A 10,875-nucleotide genomic window follows, 5' to 3' on the forward strand; every position below is an offset into this window, starting at 1 on the left:
TAAGTGGTGGTGTCTCATCCTTTCAGGCTGTTGGCCTAAAGTAGGACTAAATAGATTTATATAGTGGAGTATGGTATTTATTTAAAAATGTTTGTGAGTGTAGCGTTAGATATGAGGGTATTTGTTGTATTAAAATGTATTTATTTTTAAAGTAAAGTATAAGGGGGTTATACTCCAGTCTAGTAGGTGGCGGTAATGCAACATTTATTGGGTGCCGCCAGCCGTTAAACATCGAAGAAGGCGTTGCAGTGCAGCATTTTACAGCTCCAACCCATTTAAGCCTTGTTCACACTGCAGGTCTTAATAATCAAATCCGTTTTGGAATACTGACTGTTCAAACAGCAAGTTATAAGTGCCCAAATCGGATTCTGTGTGTTCAGACTAATAATTTGCTTACATGGCTACGCCAGTTGTCGTGTTTGTAGGCACACGCGCAGTAGGCTGTTTGGTGCTAGTCACTCAGAAATTGTGTAGCATGCTTAGGTGACAATAATACCTGCCATGAAAGTCTCCCAGTTGCTTTGAAGGTTCGAAATCAGTGTAAGAACACTTAAAGCCTCAAAAGATATGATCCAACTTTCAAAATGAGACCTTTTTGGTTTGCCACAGCAGTCAACTGGCTAGCTTTTTATCACATTCACAAGTTTGTAATTCAACAATTAGCAACCTAGTTAGCTACCACAAGTTCTTGTCAGACTGGCAACGGAGTAGCTAGCAAGCAACAAGATATGGCGTTCTAAAAAACTAACATTTGCAGATTAGGCCATTCAGACAAGTCCCATGGCCACGAATCATATTTGTATCCTTAAAACCACCCACGAATGTGGTTTGAAATGTGTCTTGAAATACCGGATTTAATGTGCTTTGTTGTTCAGAATGCAGTAAAAATATAATTGAATCGGATATGCAAAATAATAGGATTTGCGTCGATTCAACTTGCAAGTGTGAACAATTCCTGTTCAAATTACATACAGTATGTCAAATGTATTTTTTTCTAAAGAAAATATGATTGAAGGGTGATGTTTGAACTTAGTTTTGCTGACTTTCCTAATGTGATTGTGTGTATCCTACACAATGACCATAACCATCAACATCAAGCAAATTCATCTAGCATAAAGCACGTTTTCATCCAAACATTTCATGCTCATTAATTATCTGAAGCATGAAATGCCGACAGATAATTTGTTCGTTCGACATGGTAGGATATTTTTGTGTCGGTAAAATTGTGAGAAATGGCGGTGGAAACGCCCTTATGCGCAAATATGTATAGAATAACTATCATATCACGGACACTCACTGACATTTGTGGAAGTTTCGCATGATGAATTGTTGTTTCTACCTTATTGCCTGTGTGCTGTTGTCTGTGCCCAATATTGTTTGTACCATGTTTTGTGCTGCTACTATGCTGTCATGTGGTGTTGCAACCATGCTGTGTTATTGTTTTAAGTTTATCTTGTCATGACGGGGAATCGCAGCCCCGTCCCCGCAGGATGCCGCTTGGTTGGCAGTCATTGTAAATAATAATTTGTTCTTAACTGACTTGCCTAGTTAAATAAAATATTGAAGTCAACTTGGAGTCACGCAGTGATGTGTTGTGTGGTCCTCACACTAAGACCCGAGAAAGTATGCAGTTTATTCCGTACAGATGAAATAGCATGAACTTCACAGGCTGGTGAATGTGCAAGGTGATGAGCTTGATGCTCCTTTCAAATAAATATCGATGGTGTTATTCTGGTGACATGATGATTAATGCTTGGCTGCCATTTGACCAATACAACTAACATCGTTCTAAATCATACACGCACTGCATCTGCGAGCTGTTTGTTAGAGCGCATGTGGGCTCATTGGCTATATAGCAGTTTTTGTGACAAACCCACCAGTAGAGTTGAAAATGCGATAGAAACCCTTTTAACACAAGTAATTCGGTACATGGGAATTTAACAGTAAACGTAATTTTTATGTGGATAACGTCATCACGCACAGCGCATTTTCCGCAAAAAAAAGTTTGATGGAAACATCTCCTGGTGGGAAAATTCGCTTATTATTTTAGCATATTCACATGAAAATCTCACATGAAAATCTCACAAATTGGATGGAAACCTAGCTATTGATAGATAGTACCCTTTAATGAGGATTGTTGAGTGGTACATAGCCTACATTATTATAAACCATCTCTCGTACAGTGCTGTTTAAAGATGTGAACACAAGAGGGCGCATGTTCTCACAATTAACATGATACCCACCGGGTCATGTCCCAATGATCTCTTTCTCCTCCCAAAGTGTGCACTCCCTTCACCGGTTTGAAAGGAAATGACTGGTACAATAAATATTGTGGAAACTCCCACTAGCCCATGCCTCCACCAATCCAATGCTTTTACATTTTTGGGAAGTAGTAAACGAGTGCATACTGCAGAATAAATTATATATTATTGGGAAGCACACAGGGATAATGAGGTATGATAAACTAGAAGTCTGTGGTTGTACAATGTCAGGCTTGCCAGCCATGCTGTAATTGTACTGTAATAGCCTAAATCACAATGTGAGTATATGTTGAAGGACTTGTAAGATAAGAATATGTTTTTTTGATCAACACAGTACTAGCTTCTTCATCATGAATAATGTTTGTCTCTTAGACTGTATATTTACCTGCTTTATAGTCAGTTATCAGTCAGTTATACAACCCAGACATTTAGGCCATACCCTATTTTGTTCTAAGGTTATGTAGAGTGAATTGTCTGTATTGCACTTTGAAAACCTATTTTAATTCTCTGGATGTAAAATAAAATTTGACAACCACTGTTTTGCAGTATTCAACAGATCATTATTATTTATTTACTTTCAGTGGTGAGGGTCCATCAATAATTCAAATTTCTGATATCAATAATATTTTTATATGACAATAACCTTCATGGTGACCATTACAGTCGTGAATCGTTTTGAATAAGATTCTACTAACTTTGCACAACTCTTAGGGAAACATATCCATGTTTTTTGGGGGTCAACATTTGGATGGGGATCATTGATGGACGACAATATTCAATGCTTGTCACTGATTTTCAAGAATATTTAAGTCAGGACTGTGACTACTAGACCATTCAGGAACACTCAACACCTCTTGGAAAGAGGCATTAGAATGTGTGTAATTCTGCTGAAAAATAAAGCTATCACAGAGTTAGGTTTTCAGAAGATTGTGGCAGGTTTTCCTCTAACTTTTTACCTGTTTCTCCTTTCATATTTATTTTGATCCTAACAAACTCCCCAGCCCCTGTCGGTAACAAGCATACCCATAACATGATGCTGCCTCCACAATAATCATCTTATTCAAAATTATTCACACCTGTAATGACTGCCAATGGTGCTTCCACCACAGGAGGCTGCTTAGGGGAGAACGGCTCATAATAATGTCCGGAATGGAGCAAATGGAATGGCAACAAACACCTCGAAATCATGTATTTGATACAATTCCACATATTCCGCTCCAGTCGTTAACACAAGCCCGTTTTTCCCAATTAAGGTGCCACCAACCTCCTGTGGCTTCCACCAAGTATTAACTATGGCAGGGCTGCCAGAAAATGTGTGGTGAGGCGGCATTTGCCCCAGCACTTTTCAATCTGGTGTGACACTGCCACACCACTTTTGATTTAGTTTAATATAATACATAGATGCAAAGAGAGAAGGGCAAAGTGCATCTTTAAAAAAGTTATTTGTCTCATGATTTGTAAACTCTCAAACAATTTCTCTGTCCTTCACATCGGAGTGCTGCTGCAGGCTCTGCGCATGTCTTGACCAATCCGTTTCAAGGAAATCGCAGGTGGCGTGGGCCCGGGTACAACACACAATGCACGGTCTACACTTTCCTCCGGTATGATGGTCCCCAGAAATATTTTATCCAGTTCCCAGTTTGTCACCTTATGGTCTCAAAGAAGCGGCAGCCCCCCCCAAAAGGCACAATAGTTTCATTGCACATCACCCCTTGGCATCAAGTCCCTGATTGGTGAACAAGTTATCTAGTCACAGCTCTTTGTCTTTTGGCAATGCTAGGGACACCCACAGTGCTTTTAATATAGTATTTTCAACTTGATTACATTGTATGTTTTATTCATTCAGTAATTATTATTTAACATGTCCTCACCTGGGATTTGAACTCACAACCTTTTGGTTCATACTGTTCCACACTTCCTGCTATGCCACCATGTCTGTATCAATGACTGATTTCACCTGTAGGCCTATCCCTACACTTTGCAATTCAAAGTAAATCTCAGCTGTTAAAAATACACTGAAGAAAAAGTATTACATATTCAGAAGTAACATTAAAACAGAATAATATGCCCCACCAACATTAGACAACTGTACTGAAAACCCAAACTCAAATGTCTGAAATAAGTCAATTAAATCAATGAGAGAATAGTCAGAATAACTGATAACTAAAAAAGCAGTGCAGATTGCAATCTTTTGCTAAGTGTAGAGATGTATTATCGGTAATGATTGTGTAGGGGACTTATGAAATTCAGAATTAGTGATTCAGCAGAAAGATTAAACTCACAATTCAGAGGTTGTGAGTTTAAATCCCAGGTGGGGGTCATATTGAAAAGTTGGTACTAAGTGATCATGTCAAAAGTAATCATATTATCATTGATTAAAGATTTGTACACTATTTTAGCTGAATGGTGTACCGCTTACCTTAACCCCCATGCCATTTCATTACTTTACTTAAAATGGATTGGGACACCTGGAACCATCACGTGACAAAAGACTCCAGGGGACCATGACACAACATCTCAAGAACATTCAGGGGACCATGACACAATGTCCCAAGAACATCCTAAAAACGTCCTCGGAGACATCCCCAGGACAAACAGGGAACTAGACAAAACAAAACTCCCTCGCCCTCCATTTGGCAAATCTGACCATAACTCTATCCTCTTAATTCCTGCTTACAAGCAAAACCTAAAGCAGGAAGTACCAGTGACTCGCTCAATACGGTCAGATGACGCGGATGCTACGCTACAGGACTGTTTTGCTAGCACAGACTGGAATATGTTCAGAGATTCATTCAATGGTATTGAGGAGAGTACCACGTCAGTCACCGACTTCATCAATAAGTGCATTAACGACGTCGTCCCCACAGTGACCGTACATACATACAGTTGAAGTCGGAAGTTTGCATACACCTTAGCCAAATACATTTAAACTCAGTTTTTCACAATTCCTGACAATTAATCCAAGTAAAAATTCCCTGTCTTAGGTCAGTTAGGATCACCACTTTATTTTAAGAATGTGAAATGTCCGAATAATAGTAGAGAGAATTATTTCTTTCAGCTTTTATTTCTTTCATCACATTCCCAGTGGGTCAGAAGTTTACATACACCCAATTAGTATTTGGTAGCAATGCTTTTAAATTGTTTAACTTGGGTCAAACATTTCGGGTAGCCCACAATAATTTGGTTGAATTTTGGCCCATTCCTCCTGACAGCTGGTGTAACAGTTAGGTTTGTCGGCCTCCTTGCTCGCACATGCTTTTCAGTCCTGCCCACAATTTTTCTATAGGATTGAGGTCAGGGCTTTGTGATGGCCACTCCAATACCTTGACTTTGTTGTCCTTAAGCCATTTTGCCACAACTTTGGAAGTATGCTTTGGGTCATTGTCCATTTGGAAGACCCATTTGCGACCAAGCTTTAACTTCCTGACTGATTTCTTGAGATGTTGCTTCAATATCTAAATAATTTTCCTTCCTCATGACGCCATCTATTTTGTGAAGTGCACCAGTCCCTCCTGCAGCAAAGCACCCCCACTACATGATGCAGCCACCCCCGTGCTTCATGGTTGGGATGGTGTTCTTCGGCTTGCAAGCGTTCCCCTTTTTCCTCCAAACATAACGATGGTCATTATGGCCAAACAGTTCTATCAGACCAGAGAACATTTCTCCAAAAACGATCTTTGTTCCCATGTGCAGTTGCAAATTGTAGTCTGGCTTTTTTATGGCGATTTTGGAGCAGTGGTTTCTTCCTTGCTAAGCGGCCTTTCAGGTTATGTCGATATAGGACTCGTTTTTACTGTGGATATAGATACTTTTGTACCTGTTTCCTCCAGCATCTTCACAAGGTCCTTTGCTGTTGTTCTGGGATTGATTTGCACTTTTCGCACCAAAGTATGTTAATATCTAGGAGTCAGAGCGTGTCTCCTTCCTGAGCGGTGTGACGGCTGCGTGGTCCCATGGTGTTTATACGTGCATACTATTGTTTGTACAGATGAACGTGGTACCTTCAGGCATTTGGAAATTGCTCCCAAGGATTAACCAGACCTGTGGAGGTCTACAATTGTTTTCTGAGGTCTTGGCTGATTTCTTTAGATTTTCCCCCCATGATGTCAAGCAAAGAGGTACTGAGTTTGAAGATAGGCGTTGAAATACATCCACAGGTACACCTCCAATTGACTCAAATTATGTCAATTAGCCTATCAGAAGCTTCTAAAGCCATGACATAATTTTCTGGAATTTTCCAAGCTGTTTAAAGGCACAGTCAGTTTAATGTATGTAAACGTCTGTCACACTGGAATTATGATACAGTGAATTATAAGTGAAATGATCTGTATGTAAACAATTGTTGGAAAAATTACTTGTGTCATTCACAAAGTAGATGTCCTAACCGACTTGCCAAAACTATAGTTTGTTAACATGAAATTTGTGGAGTGGTTGAAAAACGAGTTTTAATGACTCCAACCTAAGTGTATGTAAACTTCTGACTTCAACTGTATCCCAACCGGAAGCCATGGATTACAGGCAACACCAAGTTTAAGGCTAGAGCTGCCGCTTTCAAGGAGCGGGACACTAATCCAGACTCTTATTAGAAATGCTGCTACATCCTCAGATGAACCATCAAACAGGCAAAGCATCAATACAGGACTAAGATTGAATCCTACTACATCGTCTCTGACCCTTGTCGGATGTGGCAGGGCTTGAAAGCTATTACGGACTACAAAGGATAACCCAGCCATGAACTGCCCAGTGACACAAACTTACCACACGAGCTGAATGCCTTTTATGCTCACTTCGAGGCAAGCAACACTGAAGCATGCATGAGAGCACCAGCTGTTCCGGACAACTGTGTGATCACGCTCTCCGTAGCTGATGTGAGCAAGACCTTTAAACAGGTCAACATTCACAAAGCCGCGGGGCCAGACGGATTACCAGGATGTGTCCTCAAAGCATGCGCGGACCAACTGGCAAGTGTCTTCACTGACATTTTCAACCTCTTCCTGACCGAGTCTCTAATACCAACATGTTTCAAACAGACCACCATAGTCCCTGTGCCCAAGAGAGCGAAGGCAACCTGCCTAAATGTTTTTCAGCCCTTAGCACTCACGTTGGTAGCCATTAAGTGCTTTGAAAGGTTGGTCATGGCTCACATCAACACCATCATGTCGGAAACCATAGACCCACTCCAATTCGCATAACGCATGGAAAGATCCACAGATGACGCAATATTAATCGCACTCCACACTGCTCTTTCCCACCTGGACAAAAGGAACACCTATGTGATAATGCTATTCATTCACTACAGCTCAGCGTTCAGAACCATAGTACCCACAAAGCTCAAGACTAAGCTAAGGGCCGAGGGACTAAACACCTCCCTCTTCAACTGGATCCTGGACTTCCTGACGGGCCGCCCCCAGGTGATAAGGGTAGGCAACAACACATCTGCCATGCATATCCTCAACACTTGGGCTCCTCAGGGGTGCGTGCTTAGTCCTCTACTGTACTCCCTGTTCACCCACGACTGCGTGGCCAAGCACTAATCCAACACCATCATTAAGTTTGCGGCCGACACAAAAGGGGTAAGTGACAACCAAATGTAACTGCCTGTAGCTCAGGACCTGAAGCAAGGATATGCATATTCTTGATATTTAAGTCTTTACTGAAGACTCATCTCTTCAGTGGGTCATATGATTGAGTGTAGTCTGGCCCAGGAGTGGGAAGGTGAACGGAAAGGCTCTGGAGCAACGAACCGCCCTTGCTGTCTCTGCCTGGCCGGTTCCCCTCTTTCCACTGGGATTCTCTGCCTCTAACCCTATTACAGGGGCTGAGTCACTGGCTTACTGGGGCTCTCTCATGCCGTCCCTGGAAGGGGTGCGTCACCTGAGTGGGTTGATTCACTGATGTGGTCATCCTGTCTGGGTTGGCGCCCCCCCTTGGGTTGTGCCATGGCGGAGATCTTTGTGGGCTACACTCAGCCCTGTCTCAGGATGGTAAGTTGGTGGTTGAAGATATCCCTCTAGTGGTGTGGGGGCTGTGCTTTGGCAAAGTGGGTGGGGTTATATCCTTCCTGTTTGGCCCTGTCCGGGGGTGTCCTCGGATGGGGCCACAGTGTCTCCTGACCCCTCCTGTCTCAGCCTCCAGTATTTATGCTGCAGTAGTTTATGTGTCGGGGGGCTAGGGTCAGTTTGTTATATCTGGAGTACTTCTCCTGTCCTATTCGGTGTCCTGTGTGAATCTAAGTGTGCGTTCTCTAATTCTCTCCTTCTCTCTTTCTTTCTCTCTCTCGGAGGACCTGAGCCCTAGGACCATGCCCCAGGACTACCTGACATGATGACTCCTTGCTGTCCCCAGTCCACCTGGCCGTGCTGCTGCTCCAGTTTCAACTGTTCTGCCTTATTATTATTCGAACATGCTGGTCATTTATGAACATTTGAACATCTTGGCCATGTTCTGTTATAATCTCCACCCGGCACAGCCAGAAGAGGACTGGCCACCCCACATAGCCTGGTTCCTCTCTAGGTTTCTTCCTAGGTTTTGGCCTTTCTAGGGAGTTTTTCCTAGCCACCGTGCTTCTACACCTGCATTGCTTGCTGTTTGGGGTTTTAGGCTGGGTTTCTTTACAGCACTTTGAGATATCAGCTGATGTACGAAGGGCTATATAAATACATTTGATTTGATTTGATTTGGGTAGGCCTGATCACAGACAACGAGGAGACAGCCTATAGGAAGGAGGTCAGAGACCTGGCAGTGTGGCACCAGGACAACAACCTCTCCCTCAAAGTGGGCAAGACTAATGAGCTGATCGTAGACTTTAGGAAAACGAGGTCTGAACAGGCCCCCATTAACATTGATGGGGCTGAAGTGGAGCGGACCGAGAGTTTCAAGTTTTCATGGTCCAAACACACCAGAGAGTTGTGAAAAGGGCTTGAAAACACATTTTCCCCCTCAGGAGACTGAAACAATTTGACATGGGTCCCCAGATCCTCAAAAAGTTCTACAGCTGCACCATCGAGAGCATTCTAACCGGTTGCATCAAAACTTGGTATGACAACTGAACGTAAGGCGCTACAGAGGGTAGTGCGTACGCCCCAGTACATCACTGGGGCCAAACTTCCTGACATCCAGGACCTATTTACTAGGTGGTGTCAGAGGAAGGTCCAAAAAATTGTCAAAGACTCCAGGCACCCATGTCATAGACTGATGCCTCTGCTACCGCACAGCAGTGGTGCTGGAGCACCAAGTCTAGGACCAAAAGGATCCTTAGCAGCTTCTACCTGCATGTGACAAAAACAATTTTATTTTATTTGATCCTCCAGGGGACCATGACACATCCTAAATACTTCCTCTGGAACATCCCCAGGACAATCCGGGAACTAGAAATAACCTCCAGGAGACCATGACACAACGTCCCTAGATCGTTCAGGGGACCTTCAGGGCACCATGACACAAGGTCCTAAGAATGTCCTAAAAACATCCTCAGGGACGTCCCAGGACAAACTGGAAACTAGACCAAACCTACATGGGACCATGACACAACATTCCCCCAAAAAAAGGTCCCCCAGAGAATGCTCCCTTGCGACCCTCATGCAATGTCCTAAGGACTAGTAAAGTTCAAATCTAGAAAACCTCCTAAAAAGGTCATGACATGGTTCTCAGTGACGTCCTGGGAACTTACAGGGAACTTGACAAAGAACCCCCAGAAAACATTTCCTTGGGACCATCACGCAACATTCTCAGAACGTCAGTGGAATAACATTGCGCCAAAACCCTTAAGGGACCTAATGGGAACGTCTGTTTGCTGGGATGCTGTATTGCATGGAAACAAGACTATTTTTCTGTCTGATCGACTGTAGGCTACTAACAACAGCAGCTGCATAGTCGGACCTACTATGCGCCCTGTCCCTCTGGCCAGGGTAAATTAACCTGTAATGTTGTGTGTTTATAGCCTATTTGTTTGTGATAAAATGTGAATGGGATCAATTTCGTTTGTATTCAAATTTGTGTTGACAAGGCTAGACTTTTTTAATCCCAAATTATTAACTGGAATTAGTCAATAAACACAATAGCTGACATAGACTGTGAGTAAATGGTTTATTCGGCCTACATTTGCATAGGGCAAGCCTACACAATGCAAACCTGCATGAAGCAAACTCAGCCTTGTGAGTGTTTCTTTCTCTGTGTCTGTGTATAGTTCTTCTTTAACATATTATTCATATGAACAAGTACAAGGTTGTTGCAGTTTGACAGGGGTTTCATCCAGGAGTTTTTTTTTAACCATGTGACCTAATAAGGAAAATTCTGATCCCATCATAGCCCATATTAAACCTTTTTACAACAGATTAATAACGTTTAAGATCCAGATTTTTAGCTGGTTTGGTTACCAGATCAGGAAAAACTACGGGCCCCAGATTTTTCTTTCACTTTAGAAATTTGAAGTACGTATATATCGGCAGAATTAATAATTGTTGAAAAAAATCTAATTGACGAAAAAATATACAATTATTGATATACTATACACAATTTAATTATTCACTTCTTTGGGGGACTAATTCGGTAGATATGGATATCTTCTATTGAGCCTATTACTGCTTGCTACGGGACATTTTGGTGTAGTTTGTTT

Source organism: Oncorhynchus kisutch, linkage group LG4, assembly GCF_002021735.2.
Source record: "Oncorhynchus kisutch isolate 150728-3 linkage group LG4, Okis_V2, whole genome shotgun sequence".
Taxonomy (NCBI): domain Eukaryota; kingdom Metazoa; phylum Chordata; class Actinopteri; order Salmoniformes; family Salmonidae; genus Oncorhynchus; species Oncorhynchus kisutch.